This window comes from Bos indicus x Bos taurus, chromosome 1 (assembly GCF_003369695.1).
Source record: "Bos indicus x Bos taurus breed Angus x Brahman F1 hybrid chromosome 1, Bos_hybrid_MaternalHap_v2.0, whole genome shotgun sequence".
Classification (NCBI taxonomy): domain Eukaryota; kingdom Metazoa; phylum Chordata; class Mammalia; order Artiodactyla; family Bovidae; genus Bos; species Bos indicus x Bos taurus.
This window is the reverse complement of record NC_040076.1, coordinates 59,400,887-59,420,124: the sequence shown is the minus strand read 5'-3', so window position 1 is coordinate 59,420,124 and position 19,238 is coordinate 59,400,887. Positions and strand designations below refer to the sequence as shown.

The following is a 19,238-nucleotide window of genomic DNA, read 5'->3' as shown; positions in this document are numbered from 1 at the left end:
CTTCCTGAGCTATACAGTAGGTTCTTGTTAGTTGTCTGTTTTATATATAGCATCAATAGCATGTATGTCAGTCACAATGGATTAAATATTTATGGAAAGACAATGAGTCTACCTAAGGCCAAAATGTAGTGCCAAAAATATACCCAAATTGGGAAAAGGTGGCAGGGACAAGGGTGTCCTGAAAGGTTTGGTCCCCCATAATCTCTACTGATCCCTCCAAGTACTCATACAATTCATGTAAAAGCAATATGCATATCACATAATGATGGCTTCTAATATGAGTCCTCCAAGAGTCCCTTCTAATCCCTGGTGGCTCAGCTGGTAAAGAATCCACCTGCAATGTGAGAGACCTGGGTTCAATCCCTGTGTTGGGAAGACCCCTGGAGAAGGGACTGGCTACCCACTCCAGTATTCTGGCCTGGAGAATTCCATGGACTATACAGTCCATGGGGTCGCAAAGAATTGGACACGACTGAAGGACTTTCACTTTTCACATGTTCTCCCTATATAAGAATTCCAGAGGCTTTATTTATGGCTTTAGATCAGTGGCCAATAAATCTCTTACTCTCTGTTTTGTTTGTCTTTATTGAAGTGTAGTTGACATATAATATTATTTTCAGGTGTATAACATAATTGTGTGATAGGTGTGAACAGTGATGAAGAAGCTGTCTGCAAGTGCAGGAGATGGCAAAGACATGGATTTGATTCTTGGGTCAGAAAGATCCCCTGGAGGAGGAAATGGCAACCCACTCCAGTGTTCATGCCTGGAAAATTCCATGGACAGAGGAGCTTGGTGGTCTCCTATCCATGGAGTCACAAAAGAGTCAGGCATGACTGACCACACTTGCACACACACTTGTGTATATCACAAATTGACTACCACAGTAAGTCTAATTAATATCCATCATCGCACATAGTTACACATTTTTTATTTGTACTTTTAAGATACATTCTCTTGGCAAGTTTTAAGTATACAATACAGTATTATTAACCATATAGTCACCATGACATACATTACATTCCCAGGTCATATTTATTTTATAACTGCAAGTTTTTATCTTTTGACCACCTTCAGGCATTTTGACCACCCCAGCCCCAAGCTCTGACAACTACCAATCTGTTCTCTGTATCTACAGTAAAATTTTTAGATTCCATAAGATATCCGTGAGACCATACGGTATTTGTCTTTCTGTCTGACTTGTTTCATTTAGCATAATGCCCTCAACCATTCATGTTGTCACAAATGGCAATTTCATTCTTATTGCTGAATAATATTCCATTGTATATATAAACCAGTTTTTAAAAAATCCATTCATCCATTGTTGAGTAGTCACATTGTTTCCAAGTTTTGGCTGTTGTAAATGATACTACAATGAGCATGGGGATGCAGATACCTTTTCAAGGTATTGTTTTTATTTCCTATAGATGAGTTCAGTTCAGTTCAGTCGCTCAGTCATGTCCGACTCTTTGCGACCCCATAAACCGCAGCACACCAGGCCTCCCTGTCTATCACCAACTCCCAGAGTTTACCCAAACTCATGTCCATTGAGTCGGTGATGCCATCTAACTATCTCATCCTCTGTCATCCCCTTCTCCTCCTGCCTTCAATGTTTCCCAACATCAGGGTTTTTTGAAATGAGTCAGCTCTTTGCATCAGGTGGCCAAAGTATTGGAGTTTCAGCCTCAACATCAGTCCTTCCAATGAACACCCAGGACTGATCTCCTTTAGGATTGACTGGTTGGATCTCTTTGCAGTCCAAGGGATTCTCAAGAGTCTTCTCCAACACCACAGTTCAAAAGCATAAATTCTTCAGTGCTCAGCTTTCTTTATAGTCCAGCTCTCACATCCAACATGACTACTGGAAAAACCATAGCCTTGACTTGACGGACCTTTGTTGGCAGAGTAATGTCTCTGCTTTTGAATATGCTATCTAGGTTGGTCATAACTTTCCTTCAGAAATGGAATGGCTAGATTATATGGTAGTTCTGTTTTTTAATTTTTTGAGAAACCTTCATGTTTTCCTTAGTGGCTATACCAATTTTCATTTCTATCAATAATGCATAAAAGTTCCCTTTTCTCCAACACTTATTATTTCTTGCTTTTTGATAATAGCTATTTAGACAGCTGCGACATATTTCAATGAGTTTCTTTTTGTTTGTTTCTTTTGGAGCAGAAAAAGATTTATTGCAAGGGCAAGCAAGGACAAGACATGGCATATTCTCAAAAGACCTGAAGTTCATGATGATTTTTAGGGAAGAGTCTTTAAAAGTACATTTGGGGTGATGAATTCAGGGTTTTTGACTTTCTTCTGATTGGTTGATGATGAGGTAACAGGGTGGTGTTCCAGGAATCTCAGTCATGAACCTCTGGTTCCTACTAGTCTAGGATCTCAGCAAGATGTCACTATCCTCCACCTGGGTGGGGACCTTAATCCCTGTGTCCTCGGAAAGTTTCCCATGGAAGCAGGAAGCAACTGCAGCTCACCTGTAAACACTGTCAGCAGCCATTCCTGGGAGTTTCTTCCACCATGTGGACATTGGTGTTTGTGGGTGCCACCACAGAATGTCATTGTAGTTTTGATTTTCATTTTCCTTGATGATCCCACTCTCTATTTCTTAAATAAAGTTTTGTTGAAATATATGCATCCTTGTTTATAAATTCATTGCCTTTGGCTGCTTTCCTGCTCCAGTGGCAGAGTTGAGTATTTGAGACAGAAACCATATGACCTACAAAACTTGAAATATGAATCATTTTGCCTTTTACAGATATTTTACTGACTCCTGGTTTAAATGGATTTTTTTAACCCTTAGAAGCATTAGAATTGTTGTCATGTCTGTGCATAGGTAGAATATTTATACATTGTATAAAGAAGGAAATGAATTTGTACATGTCACTACTCTCAGGGTTTAGTTTTACTCTAAATCTTCTGTGTTTCATCCATTTCAGGAGAGTCCAAAATGAGATATATGACACTGTCACTGCCTTCACTAAGTTCCGTTCAACTGTTCTTGATATCATTAAAGTTAATGATGATATAGCATTAGGCTTAATGGGGGAATGTGAGAGGAACGGTGACTGAGAAAAACAATATTGTTTGTGTTAAGTATCAAGACATTTTAAGTCTTATTCTGTTAAAATTTATTTTGTTTAGAAATCTTACAAAATAAGTGTTATCAAATTTATTTTAGACTTTTCTCCCAATGTACTTACACTGGGAGCAGAGCATTCCTCAGCTTGTGATTAAACTGAACAAAAAATCACCTGTACATGGTAGATGCTTGATAAATATTTATGGCTTGAATATTAACTTCATAATTGCTTTTTTATGTTTGTTTATTCATACCTCGGATATTTGAGTGCTTACTGTGTGCCAGGCATAATGCCCTGGAGCAAGGGATTTGGCAGTGAGAAGTGTGTATGACCATGACCATGCGTGCATGCTAAACCCCTTGGACTGTAGCCTACCAGGCTCCACTGCCCATGGGATTTTCCAGGCAAGAATATTGCTGTGGGTTGCCATTTCCTTCTCTAGGGGATCTTCCTGACCCAGGGATTAAAGCTGTATCTCTTGTGTCTCCTGCATTGGCAGGCAGATTCTTCACCACTGTGCCACTTGGAAAGTATGCAGCTAAGTGATAGGGTTCCGAATGTGTGGGCAATGAATGAGTTTATAAATAAAAAAAGAAAGAATGCAGAGAGATAAAGAGTGATTTGGGTCAGAAAGGGTGGATAGTGGGGTGAAGAATAACGAGGTGCCATTTGAGTTAAGAATGAAAGATAAGAAGGGTGAGCCATCATGAAATGATGTGGGAGAAGAGCTTTAGAAGAACAAGTTCAAAAGTCCCAAACAGTTGTGACCTCAAAAAGTAATAGAAAGAAGATCAGTGTATCTGGACAACCCTATTGACAGTGTGTGTGTGTGTGTGTGTGTGTGTGTGTGTGTGTGTTGTGTTAAGACCCACCATGTTTTGTGTCTGTGGAAGAGTGTTAGTAGAACAGGGTAGTCTTCTGTTTCGTGGGTACCCAAAGAATCAGTAATTTCTAAACAGATAATGTCATTTTTTTGAGCTAAAATGTAGTGATTAAGTTCATTTTATTTGAATCAATATTGGTTGAATCCAACAGAAGATCATGTGTAGGTATCTGGATAGGAATAAGAGCAGAGTGGGAAGGGCAAAGAATTCACATAGCATTTTGGAAAAACTGGAGGTTACAACTTGGTTCTTTGGTTCTAAGACTGTATAGATTTCAGTTACATGAAAACTCCTAGACACATTGTAGGCTCACATAAACATTTGTTGAACAAATGTATATTGTTTTGAATTCTTATTTGATAAGGTTACAGGGTATGATTTCTGTAATATTTGGAAAAGAGGATGCATAATGGAACCAGATTATGGAGGACTCTGAAAACCAAGAACAAAGGAATTGGTATTTTAAGTGGTTGGGAATCATTATAGGGAATAAGATAATAACTGGATGATTTCCAAATATTTGTTTTATTATGATATTTAGGACATTTTAAAGAGAAAGGAACCAAGGATGATATTTTATTCCAGGAATACTTTCTATTTTAACCAGGTTCTCATTCTCAGCATAGTTTGTCTACATTGCAATCAATTACTTGACAAAAGTCCCTGGGTCCAATAAAGAAAAGCTGTCTCAGTTACCAAGGTTCTTTCTTGTTATGTAGTCTTGCATCTGTATTTTTATTTGCCTTATGCTATACCTTCTTTCCTAGCTATCTGATCTTTAGCCATTTTTCAGGACTCTGAAAGGCCTTATTATATCCTTTTATATTTGTCTCTCACTGGTACCTGCTTAATTGTATTTATATGTAGGAAGTAGTTCAATAAAAATTAAATGGAACAAGTATATAATGGAAAACATTCCTGTGCAAACTATAAGGATGGGATTTTCTGCTTTATTTTCTTTTTTCTTCCTTCTTTCCTTCCTTCCTCTCTTTCTTTCATTAGTTATCAGCCTTAGCTTTTAATGGAACTACTGAAAATGTGAAGGTTGGTACATCAAAAGCAAATCCTGAGAGACAAAGTGGCTGCTATCTCTGGGAACACTCAAACTGTCAGTGAGAAAGATATGCCAAGACAATTTTCATGTTGTGGCAGGTTTGACCACGGACAGAAACTTGAATGCCCTCAACTAAATATACATTTTACTTTAATATTCCTATTTCATAGAAACTGTTTTCAGACTACAAAGTAAAAATCATATAATTTGGTTTGTTCCTCTCTTCAGACAATTGAGGAACTACAGACAGTCTTCCCTTTGGGAACTGTTATTATGATAACAGTTCTCTTATGATAATCCACTTCTATTATTACCTTGGTTGGCCCTCACTATGTATAATCATTCAATTTTGTATCTCATCAGACCTATTTCCAAAAAGGAAATGAGGGATCAGCTTTTGCTGTAGGGTTCTGCATTTACTGAGGTAATGGTGTCTTATTTTTCTTCTGGGTAGTTGACTCTGGGAAATTTACAAGGGTGTGTAACTGTCACAAAAGTGGTATCAGTTTTGTCAGCAACTTACGAACAATTTCCAAAATGACTATTTCTGGGCACAACACTGTGAATGCTTCTTGTATGGTAGTGAAAAGATGGACTTGTGCTAAATATAAAACCACACAAGATAACCTGTAAGCTCATGAAGAATTGAAACCTGGAAATGTAGTATGGTTTGTAGGAGTACAGACTCTGCAGAAAGATTGAATGGGTGAGAATCCTAGTTTGGCCACTCAGTAGAGATGATCTTTGTCAAATGTCTTAATCTCTTTGTGTTTCAGATTACACATCAATAAAACAGGGATATATCTGATATGAGGTAGCTACCTCCTAGAGGTTTTCTTTTTTTTTTTTTACATTAAGTAAATATGCATAAAAGTACTTACAACAAAGCCTGAGTATAGGAAATGCTTATGTGTTTGCACTAAGATACTAAATTAGAGATACCAAGGGAACATTTCATGCAAACATGGGCACAATAAAGGACAGAAATGGTATGGACTTAACAGAAGCAGAAGATATTAAGAGGTGGCAAGAATACACAAAGAACTATACAAAAAAGATCTTCATGACCCAGATAACCATGATGGTATGATCACACCTAGAACCAGACATCCTGTAATGTGAAGTAAAGTGGGCCTTAGGAAGCTCACTAGGAACAAAGCTAGTGGAGGTGATGGAATTCCAGTTGAGCTATTTCAAATCCTAAAAGATGATGCTGTGAAAGGGCTACACTCAATATGCCAGCAAATTTGGAAAACTCAGCAGTGGCCACAGGACTGGAAAAGGTCAGTTTTCATTCCAACCCCAAAGAAAGGCAATGCCAAAGAATGCTCTGTTTACCGCACAATTGCACTCATCTCACACATTAGTAAAGTAATGCTCAAAATTCTCCAAGCCGGGCTTTAACAGTACGTAAACCATGAACTTCCAGATGTTCAAGCTGGATTTAGAAAAGGCAAAGGAACCAGAGATCAAATTGCCAACATATGCTGGATCATCAAAAAAGCAAGAGTTCCAGAAAAACATCTATTTCTGCTTTATTGACTATGCCAAAGCCTTTGACTGTGTGGATCACCACAACCTGGAAAATTCTGAAAGAAATGGGAATACCAGACCACCTAACCTGCCTCCTGAGAAATCTGTATGCAGGTCAGGAAGCAACAGTTAGAACTGGACATGGAACAACAGACTCGTTCCAAATCAGGAAAGCAGTATGTCAAGGCTGTATATTGTCACCCTGCTTATTTAACTTACATGTAGAGTACATCGTGAAATGCTGGGCTGGATGAAACACAAGCTGGAATCAAGACTGCGGGGAGAAATATCAATAACCTCAGATATGCAGATGACACCACCCTTATGGCAGAAAGAACTAAAGAGCCTCTTGATGAAAGTGAAAGAAGAGTGAAAAATTTGGATTAAAGCTCAACTTTCAGAAAACTAAGATCATGGTATCCAGTCCCATCACTTCATGGCAAATAGATGGGGAAACAGTGGAAACAGTGACAAACTTTATTTTCTTGGGCTCCAAAATCACTGCAGATGGTGACTGCGGTCATGAAATTAAAAGACACTTGCTCCTTTAAAAAAAAGCTATTACCATCCTAGACAGCATATTAAAACGCAGAGACATTACTTTGCCAACAAAGGTACATCTAGCCAAAGTTATACTTTTTCCAGTAGTCATATATGGATATGACAGTTGCACTATAAAGAAAGCTGAGTGCCAAAGAATTGATGCTTTTAAACAGTGGTGTTGCAGAAGACAGTTGAGAGTCCCTTGGACTGCAAGGAGATCCAACCAGTCCATCCTAAAGGAAATCAATCCTTAATATTCATTGGAATGACTGATGCTGAAGCTGAAACTCCAATACTTTGGCCACTTGGCATGAAGGACTGACTCATTTGACAAGACCCTGATGCTGGGAAAGATTGAAGGCAGGAGGACAAGGGGACAACAGAGAATGAGATGGTTGGATGGCATCACTGACTCGATGGACATGAATTTGAGTAAGCTCCAGTAGTTGGTGATGGACACGGAAGCCTGGTGTGCTGCAGTCCATGGGGTGGCAAAGAGTCGGACATGACTGAGCAACTGAATTGCGTTTTGCTATTATCTGATAATCTTTAGAAGAATAAAAATTAAGTAAGTTTCTCTTTGACCCCGCCTTCTCTAAGAATTACTAAAGTATAAGAAATTTGTTGCCATTTCAAGAATGTGGAATGATTTGAAAACAGCACTATTTTGTTTTAAAACTCAAAGCAATTGTCCTAAACTGAGACATTATTTAACCTTAGATTAAATTAAGCAGAATTGTTCTTATATTCCTCTCTTTAAAAAAAAAAAAAAAGAGATAGCTCATAAGTTAATAGTTCACCATTAGGGGTGTTTTCAAAAAGCAAGTCTAAAGATCCTTGTGTCTTGAGGTCACTTTGTAGTCAGTGCAATCTCCTATGTCTTAACTATTTAGAATTCTGTAAAATTTGAAGACAAGTGGTCTTTATGTGGGTTTGTGGACTCCTAGAAATTTTATTCAAAATTCTGTGAACATATACACTTTTCGAGAGAAAGAGATTCTTAATTTTACCATCATCTCAGAGGGACTTATGATCCCCCCAAAAGTAACAACCATCCTCTGAAGTAATATAAATTTTTGTCTTCAGTGAAGATAAAAGTGTGATACCCTATTTACAGAGGCAGCAAAACCTTATAGTATATTTTAGATTTTTAGTTTAAAAGGATGAAAATGAAAATTTTATTCTCTCTGGTGAACTTTTAGCTAGTCAGAAAATTTAATGAACCAGAATTCCAGGTAATCAATGTTTACTTGTGTCAGGCAGCAATCATTCTTCAGTATATCAGCTGAGTATGTATTTTGTCCTGAGAAAATGGTGATTTTTGTCTATTGTTCATTCTTTTTTCTTATCCTAGTTTCAGAATTATTCACACTTGCAGTAGTTTCATAATTATATATTTCTTATACTTAGGAGTAAAGCATTATATGAATGCTTGCTTCAAAGCATTATTATATCAATCTCATTAATATAATTTAGTACAGAATATTTTTACTCATTCTGTCCAAACATATTGTGGAATAAAGCATCTGAAACAGGACAATGGGAAGTGAGAAGAAAGGGAATTTTACTAGACTCTGAAATGTTCAAAATGTGTTGTATTTCTTATGTACTTATGCAAATATTTAAATTCACATTTACCTTGGTGTTTTTAATTGCTTTTATTAAAATGGCTTGATAGAATATTTTAAAATAATTGTTTTATGAATCCTTGGAAAAGGTACACATTCCAAGCTCAAAAACTTTAAAGTTTTTAATTGAAGGAGATTAAGTAAATAATTCAGAAATGCATTCTGTTTACCTGTTAATAATTAAGCAGGTTAGACTATGTACTTTTTATAGTCATGGAGTTTTAATTTATTTATTTGTTGGTGTGTTGGTTTTTAAGAATTTATTTAAGGCATTCTGCTATTGGGAAATAAAAATAAACAGAGTGAAGCTATCTATAATAAAGGAAATGGCTTGGGTTACTTTTAAAGAGACAAGTGAGGGGAAAAAGGAATTGATTGGATTTTAGGGTTAAAAGCAATATTTAGTACATAATCTTTCTGAACTTCTCCCCTCTATTTGGAAGGGAAACTGAAATACTTAACAGAAAGAATAATTGGGTTAAGTGAATGACCTTTTGTTCTTGCCCTAGAGCTCAAGCTCATTGGAATTTGATTTTAGATGGCTTTAGTGTAGGATTTAGCCAGGTCATTTTTATGGATTCTTGGAGAAGTCTACTGTAGGACTTATCAGATTTTTCTGGTGTTTTAAAAACTCTGATAATACCCAAAGCCAGATTGAATACCTCTACCTTCAGAAGCACCATTATGGATTAACTGGAACTAAATTAGTGTTTTCTAGTCTTAGAATATATCTTATCCTCTTGACCATGTATGTATAGGTTCTTTCTTTCTGATGTTATTTAAGTATTGTAAATTGGTTTTCATTTGGGGTCTTTGATCAGATACAATCAAAATTTGTACTTCGTTTTTTATTTAATGATGAATACTTGTTTTCTGTAATTACTCATAGTGAATAATCTTTAACAGTTTCTATTCATTTTGTCCCAACATGTTATTTACTTAGTTTGAATTTTTACTTATTCAAAATTATACTACTCCTACCTCCAAAACTGCTTCATTTGTTCTCAAGGCAAATTTTGTTTGTCCCTCTGTTGTGTTCCTATTGCTAAAATTAATACATGTTTTATCTGTTTTCCTTTATAATAATATGCTTACTATATCAATATAATGTCAAAATTCTTAAATTTTCTACATTTCAGGCTGTGCCTTTCTTTGAAAATTTGATCAAAGATGTGAACATTTAAAATGTGGCTTCTAGGAATCTAATAGGTACAATTATGAGTGATTTTTTAAAAGAAATATTATTTTTACTTCCTTTTACTTTCCTTTCTTGCTTTATTGTTCTCTTTTTTCCCTTCCATCACTCCATCTACTTTATTTACTTCTTTAAAAAAAAAATGTACAGTTAATGGAGGTGGCTTTCACCAAAAATAGTACAGATAGACATTTCCATGTGGCTTTCTTAACATTCAGCACATTTAATGATATATTACCTAATTTTTTTCTGCACTGTAGACTGGTTTTTTTTTTTTTTTTTACTGCTTTTGTTTTTATGAAAAGTAATTTTTATGTCTTGTAGACTGTTTGGTAGAGTTTTCCCTGGTGACCCAGCAGTAAGGAATCTGCCTGCAATGCAAGAGACATGGGCTTGATCCCTGGGTGGGGAAGATCCCTAGGAGAAGGAAATGGCAACCCACTCCAGTATTCTTGCCTGGGAAATCCCATGGACTGAGGAGCCTTGCAGGCTACAGTCCATGGGGTTGCAAAAGAGTCAGACACGACTTAGTGACTAAACAGCAACAACAACAACATTTGGTAGGAAATTGTAAAAAGAAGAATATCTATTATATCTTAATATCTGAGATAAGCACTTATTATATCTTAATATCTGAGATAAGTCCTGAGAATAATTTAGTATATAGGTGCTTTGGTGTTTTTGTTTAGTTGTTGAATCAAGTCCAACTCTTTGCCATTTACCGCATAGACTGCAGCCCACTAGGCCTCTCTGTCTACGGGATTTCCAGGCAAAGATAATAGAGTGGTTTGCCATTTCCTTCTCCAAGGGGTCTTCTTGGCCCAGGGATGAACCACATCTCCTGCTGGGAAGCCCACGTAAAAGTGTTTGCATGCTTTTTATAACACACATGCTTTTTCTAATACATATGCACTCACACATACATACAGATCAACATTTATATATGCATATGACCAAAAATTTGCATAGCCTATATATATTATATATAGACAAATTGTTAAAAATTGCTATTTTAATATCATGACCATTTTACAATCTGCATTTTATGCTTAATGGTATACTGTAAATTTTTACTTGCCATATTTAATGGAAGATTATTATTATATCACATATAATTTATTTAACCAGTTCACTATTATGGGATATTTAGGTTATTTTAATTTGCATTTCTTTCATTGCAATTACAGTTCAATATTATTTCATATATACCTTATGCTCTTCTGTTGTTAATTGCCTATTCATTTTAAAAAATGAGATATTTGTTTTCTTTCCTCCTAAAGACTATTTACCCTATGAATATCATATACATTAATCGGAGAAGGCAATGGCACCCCACTCCAGTACTCTTGCCTAGAAAATCCATGGACAGAGGAGCCTGGTAGGCTGCAGTCCATGGGGTCGCTAAGAGTCAGACACGACTGAGCAACTTCACTTTCACTTTTCTCTTTCATGCATTGGAGAAGGAAATGGCAACCCACTCCAGTGTTCTTGCCTGGAGAATCCCAGGGACGGCAGAGCCTGGTGGGCTGCGGTCTATGGGGTCACACAGAGTCGGACACGACTGAAGCGACTTAGCATTAGCAAAAATATTTATCTTTATTTGTTGTGGGCAGCTTAATTATGTTCAGGATATTTTTGGATTTATAAAAAAATTTTGTTTCAATTAATCAATTTAAGAAATCTTTGTGTTTATGTTATATACTATTATCTGTGTGTTTCAAAAGGTCTTCTTACCTTGGAGTTTAGAAAATTATATACATACATTTTATTAAAGCTCTTCAATTATTTTACTTATTATCCTAATATATATTTATAATTTTTATTTTGGTACATGGCAAAAGGTAGGGAACAAAATTTGTTTGTCTTTAATTACTCAACCATCTCAGCACTGTGGAAATGCAACTTGTAATATTTACCCCGTACTAAGTCCCTATGATCTGTTCTACACATCTGTGTCTAACAATGACAGTTATCACTGCTGCTGCTAAGTCGCTTCAGTGGTGTCTGACTCTGTGGGACCCCATAGAGGGCAGCCCACCAGGCTCCCCCGTCCCTGGGATTCTCCAGGCAAGAACACTGGAGTGGGTTGCCATTTCCTTCTCCAGACGGTTATCACAGTGTCACTTGTATTTCAGTCTTTGGTAAAAGTTAACCATGTTCTCTACTACTTTGTTGCAGAAGGGTTCTTGCACTAGAAATGTGTATTAACTTGATGGAGGCAGACAGAGCTTGTGAATGGTCAAGATAGTGACCTAGTATCAATGCCTTCATTTTTTTCTGATTATTTCTTACTTTGTTTTTAATCTATGACTTATTGGCTATATCCATTTTATATATTTCCCTTTATTAAGTGACATTAATTTAACAGAATTGGATTGATTTATGCCTATGAAATATGGTAACTTTCTTGTATTCATATAGTCTTTTTTCTAATTAGTGAACTGATACTTGTGTCTTCCTATTTTCAGTTCTATAAATGTTTATTGAGAATTCTTGCTGGGCACTATTTAAGGAGCTGTAGGGAATGAAGAATGGATGTCTTTGACAAACTTATAATCTTATCGGGCAGTTCACCATTTATAAAAATAATAGCAACATAATAAAATAATAGTTATTGAGAGTACTGTTTGCAAGCCATTATACTAAGAAAGGTAATGTGTATCTCCTTTAATCCTTGTAATAGCCCACATAACCTCCAGATATTTTTAGACATTTTCCCTTACTTTACTCAGCAATTTTATTATTGTTGCCTTCTCTGAGCAGCTTTTCTGTCCAGAACTATCTAAAATATCAGTCCATGTAACTGTCAATGCTATTACCTTGCTTTGTCTGTCCTTGTAGTGTGAATTATAGAACATTATTAGTTTAGCAATTTATTTGCTAATCATTTGATTCCCCTGCTAGAATGAATATTGAGTAGAAGACTATGAAAAATGAGTTGCAGTAGTTGATAGTTGTAAAAGCTTAAAGTTTAACTTAATATATAACATTTAACTTCTTTAAGCTTAAATTGTTTCATCTGTAAATAGATGTAGACTTAGTGCCTCATTCATAGGTTGGTCAGGCTGTTGATCTTTCCTTCAGTAAATATTCATTGATCTCATACTATGTGCCAGACACTATTCATGTACATGGGGATACAGTAAAAGAGACAGGGCCTGACCGCATGGAACTTCCATTTCAGTAGGGAAGACACACAAAAAATAAATAAAAATCACTTTTATAACAAAATATATAATGGCTAAATTAAATTTCTCTGAAATATCCTTCCCTACTTCATCCCCATAACCTCAGTATTTTTTTCTTTTCCATTCCAAGTTATCCTCTGCTTATCCATGCTTAGTGGGTATTATCTCACTCCTCCTAGCAGATTCAAATTTTTAGGGCCTCTTCTAAAGATCAATGTTACAGAATAAGTGTGGTATTACTCAGGTAACCTACTATGGCAGAACTATAACCTTCCTTTTCTGGATCCTTTTTTTATGTATTAGTACATCATAAGCTCAGGATTGCTGGTATGGATTGCTGTTTGGTTCTTTGTTTCCCTTTTGTTTCTGCATCTTAAAGATCTAGTCAGTTGAAAACCTTAGACTGTCTTCATTTTAATAAAAATTTTACTGTAGATGTACTGGTTTACAGGATTTGCTTATGTTTATGTATGTTTTTCCATTAGTAAGACTGCTTTTGAGACTTTGAATGGCTGAGTGTCTGTGAAGATTATTAGCAAATATGACATCAAGGTTCTCAGTGTATTTCATAACAAATTTAGAGAGATCACTTTTCAAGGACATACAATATCAAACTCAGTATTTAATAGGGGAGTTGTTTCTAATTAAATCTTTTTATATTTTAACTCACCAAATTGGGGTTAAAATCACCTCAGCATCCTGCTGCTTTACTGCTCCCAGTCCTAGTTTGGATTCTATACTATCAAATGCATTTGGTTGGAAAATAACTGATATATTTGGCTAACCTCCCTGCCTCTGTGTGTGTGTGTGCATGCACGCTCAGTTGTGTCCAAAATTTGCAACCCCATGGACTGTAGCCCACCAGGCTCCTCTGTCCATGGAATTTCCCAGGCAAGAATACTGGAGCGGGTTGCCATTTCCTATTCCAGGGGATTTTCCCGAACCAGGGATTGAACCTGCGTCTCTTGTGTCTCCTGCATTGGCAGGTGGATGGATTCTTTACCAATGTGCCACTTGCAAAGCTCATATCTGTGTAGGACCTTCCTAGAACCTTGCTTGCTGAGACTGAGAACATAAAGCCACATTCTAATATCAATGCATTAGGTACTGAAGACCAGTTCAAGTTCTCCTGAATGTATTACCTTCTACTCCCTATTTCTTTCCACCCATTTACTTTTTATTCTCTTTAGATTATGCATTTTATGAAAATCTTTCCAACTGCTATCATATTTTTTGGATAGGGCCTGTATCTTATCTTGTATACTTCCTAACTTAACCAGTGCTTACCAGTGTATTATATGTAGTAGATTTTTGCTAGATCTCTGGTAACTAAGAATAAACAAATAAATGGGATACAGACTATTTGATATTAGTGTTTTAATTTTAAAATATAAATGTAAAAACATTTGTATCAATTGATAAAGCTTCTAATAATGCTATAGTAAATATTCTGTTCTCCCTCTAAACCCTGTACAGTGGTTTCCATTGTAAACTCATGCTATATTTTACCAAGTACTTGTTCTGCACATAGACAAATTAACGTTAGCCTTTATCTTTTTAAAATTATAGATATTAGTTGACATATACAAATTCAACTACCTATGTCTCATGACTAATCATAAAGATATTAGGAAATGTAATTCCTAATTTTAAATGTTTCTCTTTTACAGTCACACAAAAAGAAGTGTTAAGAATTTCCCTTTGATGCTCTGAAGGCTAAAGGTAATGTCCAGTATTTTGTTCAATAGGTTTTCATCTTACTGAAAAGTTTCGTGATATTAATGACCTTCAGCTTACTCCCTCAGGTCTTTTCTTTATTTCTCTTTAACACATTAAATAAACATTTCCATGTATACCTAAAAATAATCTAACATTATGAGTCAAAAAAGGAAAAAGCTTTTGTTGTCTCAGAATATGTCAGCCTAATTTGGTGTTGCTGTATCCCTTCAGCCTTCTATTTGGGAATATACTATGGTCCCTCCCCTGATTTTTGAAGCAGTTTGGAACTCTTCTGATCTTATGCCCTGCCCTTTTCCTAAATAGACATGTTGGCTCAAAGTAAAAAAGTCAGTACCTATCGCTCTTTAGGAAGAGCTTTACAACTAACTATAAGAAATAAAAATACATTTTTGAGGGGACAACAAAACCATGTAGACAAGATTTAGTGGCTACTCATGGTCAGAAATCTAGAAATTCAGGCAAGAATTTTACAATAGATGTGTTGCTGCATTGTGTATAAAGAGCTCGTACGGTTTGAAGAAAGTTTCTGATACAAGAGGGGGCTGTAATTACTTTGCTTCTTACATGCATGGTTAGATCTTCCAGCAAGAATAACATGGTAGGGTAATTTATTACAGAGGAGTAAATCACAGATTACATTGGAGGGGGTAGGGGTGGTGTGATCCAACCATCAGTTTTGTGAACACATACACTTAAGCATGTGTGATAGCTTGTTTTTAATTTCTTTACACCAGTGCACACCTCAAACATTCCATTTAGCAGTGGGATATGCAAATTGTTCCAAATGCAGCAGCAGTACTTTCACCTGAATGTCAAAACTGTCAGGGAGCTTTAAATCAAATCTTTATAACATTAAAAAAAAAAAAAACAGCCAGCCCCAAGATTGAGGCACCAAACTCACTTCATAAACTTGATTCCCATACTTTCCAAAAGCTCCTGTATGTTAACAGGGTAATGTCAAAGTTCTCATTCACCTGCTTTCTAATTTTAACCTTTTAAGGATTTTATTTTATTTGGCTTAATTACGATATTTTCTACAAATTAATGATAAATGCCTTGATTAATAAAACCAAATGTCAGAGAAAATGACAACTTGATGAAAAATTAATACTCGGCAATATTTTAAGGTACAGAACTACTAAAGATGTACTCTTAAACTTCATACTTCATCAGCTCCTTCTGGATGTGGGTAGCCAGAATTTTCCTTGCACTTAAGTTTTCACAGCCACATGTGAAGATGCATTTTAGCATAATTTTAAGCTGTTGTTTTGACTACTAGCTGTTATAGATATACATATATTCTTATTTTTTCTTTCTTTTGCCTCATAGTATTATTTATTTTTACTTAAAAAAATCAAAGTAAATTATATTTTGAGTTGGTTATATTGATAAAGCTATCATAATAAGCATCCAAATAGTAGTGTGTGTGTGTGTGTGTGTGTGTGTGTGTGTGTATGTATCTCATGGAGCAAAATGTAGTAACTAGTGATTGGTTATCTGCTAGACTTAATTTATTTGGTTATGAATATTCATTTGTCATACTTTAACATTATTAAGTAAAAATAATCTATATATACAGCACAGCCTTTCACATGAAAATATATTTTTTTATGGACATTTGCTTTTTTAAAATACATTTTCCCTTATCTTTCATTAAAATACCTGAATACCAAAAAAGAGTTGTAATTTGCCAATAAACATTTGGTAAACGGTTAGATAAAACTGAAGAATAAGTAATATGGCTACTTTATATCTTCTCCTTTTACTGGAGATCATGGTATTGAAAGTTAAAAATATCTGATTTGTTTTTCCATCTTCACAAATATCTGGATGATTTTTGAATGTGAATACTTAAATAGACAAATATTATGCAGAAATGGTACTGTGGAGGATTATAGTTATGTTGGTTTTATTTTCATATTTCAAAGATAAAGCTACCAACCAAATCAGAGAAGGCACAATGACCTCTTCCATGCTATGCTTTTGTTTGGTTTGGTTATTCAGAGATAAAAAGACCCACACAATATACTGTCGGTGAAATGGACTCACTTTGACCATCTGTTCATGTAATGACATGATGGTCATACTTATCAACAGAAATTTTTGCCAAATAATGCTAAAAATTCCTTTTTTTCTGTAATATACTGGAAATTTCTGGGTAGGTGTTTTAGGCATGTTGCTAAGTGAGTAAGATAAATCAGAGAGCAGGGTTGGTCTACATCCTATAAATACAATATATTGCCAATCCCAAGGAAAAATCTTCTTCAATGAAGATTTCTAGTACTATTTAAAATTGGAGATGAATCGTGCTGTATCTTCCCTTAGCTGGCGCTAGCTTTTATTGTTGTTGTGTCTTGCCTGGTTCCAGACATCCAGTCTGTACTGGCAAAGCTGCTTGATGAGGAGAGGCCACCAACATCGCTGCCCTGACTGCTTACATACCTACCATGAATAATAGATCTGTCAGCTAGTTAATCACTGCATTGTAACTGTCTCTGTTTCTCCTTAGCTGATCACTGCCCAGAGAAGTTTAAGCTCCATTGTAACATGAAGCTTCTATTATGTTTCTATACCTGCATTTATTTGTATGCAAAAGCATTCATTCTTCTCTTTTCATACACCAGTAAATAAGACATGCCCCACTTCTCTGACAGTTCTTAAATTACATAGTAAACAATGTACTTTCCCCCCCTTGTTTATTCTATTCTTCAGCCTCTCATAAATTTACTTCTGCATATAAGCCAATTAAATTTTATTCATTAGTTATAAGATTTGGAAATATTTACACCTGCCTCACAATCCAGTTTTCTAAGTTTTTAGTTGAGATTATAGTTATTTGGTGTAAGTACTATAAGAGAAAATCATCCTTTCCCCAGATGAACAAAGGAGATACACTGAAACCTGAAATAGCCTCTTAAAAACTGTTGCTTGGTGTTAAGTTGCTTGATCTTAGAAATGAGGACAACCAATTCAACCTTACACAGTTAGAATCTGTAGATTTAGGGAGTTGAATTATGGTATTTTAAGCCTGATGCTGATGTTATTTAACAAATCTAAACCTTACAGGAAAATAAACAGCGTTAGACTATCTCTTATCCAGTGGAAAAACAAACAAATTAAACCATATATTCTCTGTAAATGACTTTTTAGAAATTGCATTCTCTCCTCTAAACCTACAGTAGTTTATACTGCAAGGTCAGGCAAATGAGACCTTACTGGTTTGAAAGTATTAAGGTAGTTTCCAAAGTTGCGTAATGCGTAAGTGCCAGTAGAATGATCTATTAAATAGGATTAAATCCTATCTATTAAATAGGATTCATTTACCATATGTGTTTCTTTCGGAAGATTGTATTTATATTAATTGAATAAACTACGCTCATGGAATACACTGATAAATAGAGTAATCAGAGGATACCAAGAAAAACCATGACTGTTGTCCACGAAGGATAGGGGATTTTCTTGATGAAATGCTGCATTCATTTTTCGTCCCTACCTACTATTTCTTTAAATATCCAGGTCTCCTTTGTATCCTTTAGTGATGACAAGATGTTTTTTATTCCTCTAATGAAGTGGGAAGCAGATTAACATACTTTCTTCTTGGGAATTAGATTACTTATTGTAGTACTGCTCAACATATCTTTGTAATACTCCCCGACCCCTACCCACAACTAATTAGTGACTTTCAGAATTAGGGAAAATCTTAGTTGTGTGGTGCCTCTATATTTACCAGCAATCAAGGAAGTGTTACTAATACACTTGTCAGTGTTAAAAAAGAATTAAGTAAAGGGCCAGATGGTTGAGCCCAGGACTTATCCAGAGCCCAGTATGTGTGGGCTGGTCCAACGGAATGAGAAACATTAGAAGGCTAAGTGGAATCAGAGTTTGGCTTTCACTTATGAGAAAAAAGAACATTTTTCAAATGTGTTTTCTTATGATATAATAATTTACATGTTTGGATCTCCTTTATCCCAGTGACATTTGAGTGCATATATTTCCTTGTACATCAGGAGCCAATAATGTTTATAAAAGTCTTTCTTCTGAGAGGTGTAATAGGACATAGTAGTAGCATTGAAGTAAAGCAGTTACCATGCAGCAAATATTTTTTTCTGGTTCAGAGAAGAGTTCTTTGTTCTCAAAGTTATGTTTCTGCTATTATAACTTACTTATTACACTTTATTATAATTGAATATTTGTCTCTTTCATAGATTCTATGATTCATGATACGAAAAACTGTGGTTATGTAATGTTTCTATAGTGCATGGCCAGATGAGGAACTAGTAAATATCCCTTAATGTTTTATTGTAATAAAAGCATTATAATAAGTGGTTATAATAAGAATTAGTTTAAACTGAAGAAATTAAAACAGCAAATTCCTTTCTTTT

General features: G+C 35.4%; 1 protein-coding gene across 5 annotated transcripts in view; it reads left to right on the top strand.

Moving 5' to 3' along the window:
* The window catches only part of ZBTB20 (zinc finger and BTB domain containing 20), an 819,533-nt gene that overhangs the window by 111,997 nt on the left and 688,298 nt on the right, over positions 1 to 19,238 (top strand). For all 5 annotated transcript variants that reach the window (XM_027525147.1, XM_027524738.1, XM_027525072.1 and 2 more), the window contains exon 2: positions 14,787 to 14,838. The gene's annotated coding sequence lies outside the window, so the exon portion shown is untranslated. The remainder of the gene's footprint in view (positions 1 to 14,786; positions 14,839 to 19,238) is intronic.